The sequence below is a fragment of the Camellia sinensis genome, chromosome 2 (assembly GCF_055761805.1).
Source record: "Camellia sinensis isolate YWXY chromosome 2, ASM5576180v1, whole genome shotgun sequence".
NCBI lineage: Eukaryota > Viridiplantae > Streptophyta > Magnoliopsida > Ericales > Theaceae > Camellia > Camellia sinensis.
In genome coordinates this window covers 154,344,602-154,349,408 of record NC_138962.1, presented here as the reverse complement: position 1 = coordinate 154,349,408, position 4,807 = coordinate 154,344,602, and the positions used below count along the sequence as shown (strand labels likewise).

General features: G+C 34.0%; 1 long non-coding RNA gene across 2 annotated transcripts; it reads right to left on the bottom strand.

Annotated features, from left to right (window-relative positions):
• Positions 1-401: 401 nt before the first annotated feature.
• LOC145819713 (uncharacterized) lies at positions 402-4,807 on the bottom strand. 2 transcript variants are annotated; one of them, XR_014360481.1, is made up of 4 exons: positions 3,814-4,807; positions 3,472-3,643; positions 1,373-1,439; positions 402-1,135 (listed from the first exon to the last, which is right to left on the bottom strand). It is a non-coding gene; the product is annotated as an uncharacterized LOC145819713 (long non-coding RNA). The 2 variants fall into 2 exon arrangements; XR_014360482.1 differs by lacking the exon at positions 3,814-4,807 and having other exon boundaries at positions 3,472-3,786.

The window sequence follows — 4,807 nt, the reverse complement described above, 5'->3', positions numbered from 1 at the left end:
TTATATTAGTATATGCGGCGTTTTTAAAAACGCCGCCAAATGTCCTACCTAACTGTACTGTGACGTCATATGACATTTAGCGACGTTTTGGAAACGCCGTCAAAGACATTTATACATTTTAAAAATCTAACCGTTGGGGTAGGGATAGAGTGACGTTCAAAAAACGCCGCCATAGCCTTTATTTTTATTTTTTTTTATTTTTAAAGTTGTGCTAATTTTATATGCTTGAAAAAATACCTGTCGTAAACAATTATTAAGAATTAATAATTGATGTTTATTAAAATAAAAAATAAACTAAGTTTGAAAACAAAATTAAAAATAAAAAACAATGCAAGCTCATGTGACCATCACTTCTAACAACAGATGCTCCAAATCCCCATTTGAGCAATTCAATCTGTTTCAATTGACATTGTAGGTACGATGTGAATCTACAAGAATAGAAAGGTTGGGGGGAGAAGGGCTGCCCAACCAAAAACCAATAATGGAGTTATTTTGAAACATTACTAACATGTTTAACAAATCATAGCATAGTCCAAACCACATAAGATCACATGATTAAGTTACAAATTCATTGCTCATAAAGTGGTGATAGAATTAAACAGCAACTTTCATAAATGTAATATATTCACTTAGAGCAATATTTGAAAATTTTCTTCCCAAGACAAAATATTGAAAAAAATATTACAAAATAGCTTTCTAAATTTTGTGGAAAACTTTTAGAAAGGACCAGCCCACTCCGATGCAACACATTAATAACTATGTTCGAAGGACTATATGTGAGTACATGTCAGTCACTGCCATGGAAATTTACTGAGGTCATAAGCTAGGAAAAGCATGTGGTAATACAAGCAAAGCAACAGATTGAGAAAATCAAAAAGATATATCTCAATATTCAGGTAGCCATATTCAAAATGATGGAAAGCAGGAGATCACCCCTTAATCATCAAAATGTAGTATAACATTTATTTACACCAACAAATCAACATGTTCACAGCTCTATTTAAGAGTGCCCCCTTCAGCCAAGTGAATAACAAAATGAAATTCATTATCCTAAAATGAAGGCAATTAGATTATCACCTCTGACTCTGTTAGTTTCCGAAGCGAGCTTCCCAGAGAGCTCGAATGAAGGTTTTTGCTGGAAATCACAGTCAACTTTTAAGCCAACAGAATGCATGCAGAAACATCAAATCTATCCGAACAAATACATGCAATATGATAAAGTTGAAAACTCAGAGAAATGAAATAAAAAATAAAAAAAATTTAAGGCTAATCTTTGCCCCTGCAGATGTCCTATCTTATGGACGAAAAAATTATTCAAATAATCAAATAATGCTACAACTTATAGCAGGTAGTAGACCCAAAAAAATATTACCTTCTCCTTTTCTTGCAGGGCATCTTCAGCGGCCTTCATTTTAGCTACTGAATCATCATCACCATTCCTGCTCAAGTGAATAAACGTCTAATCAGAAACTGTATCAACAGAAAAACAACCAAACAAAGGTACATTAATGATAATATTAAGCTATTTACAACCGCAAGAAGTCACAATTATCCCTGGAATTAGATCAAATGAAAACTTAATGCTTCTACAGCAAGAAATCTGAGCCAAAATAGCTATTAGAGGAACGGCAAGAATTCAGAAAGAAACATAAATAATAAGAGAGTGCACTAAAAGAAACTGCTGAAAGAACTAAAAAAAGAAAACACCCAAATCTCTTAAAGAAGATATCCATCCTAGAATTCATATATAAAGCACATCTTTCAGACACATACAGAGACTGAATTCAACTTTTCTAAAATAGATATTTAAATTGTGTCCGTGTCCACGCTTCTTAGCTGTTAATGCAATTGTTGCCAATTTCAAATTTACCTAATACTACAATCTTCGATCAAGATTCTTTACTCTACCACCATAAATTTTTTGTGCTGCATGAATATGCTAATTATCAATAGAAATTCAATTTGACCACATCAAAGAGTAAATTCAACTTAAATTGTGGTCTTGGCTGTATCCAGATTCTAGATACAGATATATCTCCATGAGAAAAATCACCAACAAACAGTCTGCTTCAGAGAATTTTGAGAGAGCTTCAACTATCCAAGTCAAATACAGAAGGATAGAAGTAAAGCTCAATTACATGTATTATGCATAGGTTACATAAAAACAAGATTTTGAGCAAATAAATAATTATATTATTTAAGTGCAATCATTGTTGATATTAAGCCTATCCTTTCTTGAGGAAATATATATATATATATATATATATTTGGGGTGATTGACTGAATTGAATTACAACTTATTCAACATTGAGGCATAGATCTTAGCTTTATTTAGATACAGAGAGTTCAGTCTACATTGAGGCATAGACCGAATGCAAGTCCTCTATTATTGCTGATTTGTTGGAGATTCAGACGAGTGCTTTGCATAAAGTTCAAAGACTATAGTTGTTTTTCTAGTGACTAAAGAGCTGAGACTAACTTGGATGACATTTAATTCTCGAGTAATTTTGTCTGGTTTTGTGCCTTGGAGGAATTGACAATTAAAGGGCACCCCGAGGAGAGGACAAATGAATGTTAGTTGTTACTCTCAAATGTGTCTCTATTTGCATAACTTTGTTGATGTTTTGCTGCAGTTAGTGTTTTCTAACTCTATGAATGTTTATTAAATTGAAGACAACTGGTAGAAGGTTGGTCTTGCTTTCATGGTACAGAAGGAAGAAAACAGTTGCTGATAAAATGAGCATATTTGAAATCTAAAAACTCAGATGAAATCTAAAGACTCACATAAGAAGGGCCTTTTAACTGCTCATTCCTGCTCAATGTTTTATCTTGTTGTGTGTTCATAAAGAATTGGTAATTTGCCTCGGTAAGCTAGCTCCCAACATGGAGTAAAATGTTACTATCAATGTAAATGACTGCCTGATTAATCATTAGGATTGATTGGACAAAAGTGGAGATGCAATTGCCCAATTTCATTGAGAAAAAAGAAAAAGAAAAATAAGGATCATGAGCTATAGGGCAAACCACATTCAGTTTAGTGAGTAAGCGAAGGGAAGATGTGGAAGTAGGATAAAGGTGTTATTTACCTTTTGCTTTAATAGTATTAGTACTACTGTACTACTAGTACTAGTCTACTGCTGCTGCTACTATAATGTTTCGCTGTTGTGTTATAGTTTCTCACTACTGAATATATTTCAAGTCTGATTCATGCAACTCTGCACACAGGTGGTTCTTGATTTAGATGAGACTCTAGTGTGTGCTTATGAAACATCTAGTTTAATGGTTTATTTTTTCTTATTGGCAAAAGAAAATTCTTTATTAATGAAACACGAAGTATAGAATACAAAAGCAACATTAATAAAGAGAAGTGAATGCACAAAATATCATAAGAAAGCAAATCCATCCCAATTAGATTAACAATGAAAGAAAAAAAGAGTACTAGCCAGAAATAGTAGAAGAAGAAGAACTAACCTAAAATTAGGGGTGTGGTGGACCTTCCTCTTCCTACAATTGATGTAATGTTGCAGCCCAAACTCATGAAGCTCAGATGGTTGGCTGGGGACCTTGACCCTCCTGTTGGCAAATGCATTGACAATGACTCTAACCATGTCTTCACCTGGGCTCTGTCTTCCTAACCTTGTGCCTATAAGTAGGAACACCAATGTAGAATATGAATAAGGACACAATGAGTCCTACTGTAGGGACACCATACCCTAAACCCCAACCCAAGTTCTCTTGAATGTAGACAAGCCCAAGGGTGGCTACGAGTCCACCAATGAAGGAGCTGAACGTCCACTAATTGAAGAAAGAGACCTTGAGCTTCTTCTCATGGGGGTTGATGTCATCAAACTGGTCTGCACCAAAGGTGGAGATGTTGGGTTTTGTTCCACCAGCACCAACTGCTATGATGTAAAGAGCTGAGTAGAAGAATGCTGTTTGGGATGATGAGGCCTTGCATACCCCATTTGTGCATGTTGGTTTCCAAAATTTAATTGACACTGACATTGTCAGAAGTACCATTCCCTGTAGTTGAGATCATTTTAAATGACTTGGTTGGCTTTACTATCAAGAAGGCCAAAGTGAAATAAAAATTGAATACATGTACAGCCATAAATGATAAATGTGCAAAAATTGTCTTGTTATCTGGCATTACAATTATAGTTTTAAATAATAGTATTGACATATTAGTTTTGGCTGTACAATTAAATATCAAATAATATCAAACTTATATATCAGATCAGTATCAGAAGTTAAAAATCCTAATACAGCTGATATTTAAAATCCTAGTCACAACATCAAACATATTCCCACTAATTCTAGTTGTCTAAATCAGCAAAAGTGAAACCTAAGCGAGGTCTCAACTGTCCGTCTTCCTAAGGAGGTTGATCTGAGAAAGTGAGCCACCGAGCGAGGCTTCACCTTTCCATCTTCTGATCCGATGAAATGGACTTGAGGCTTAATTTTGTTTATTTAATTGATTGGGATCAAAATTAACAAGATGGTTTAACACTACTGAAAATGCACTCCGACAATAGCTTGCTAGTTTGTTCCAATGGAATTGAAGAAATTGGTTGGTATATATTTTCATGAAATAAAAAAGAGAAGAGAACTTTGTTTGGGCTATCACCTATGTGAGCTTGCAGAAGATATATGTATACATATATCGTTTGAAAATTACAATTTTACTTAAAAAGGGAAATTCTTGGTAAACAATTAAGGAGAAAAAAGGGAAAGAAAATGTCTAGAAAAAAAAAAAATTAAAATCAGACTACATGCCATTGCAACAATTCAACAACTATCATAAATA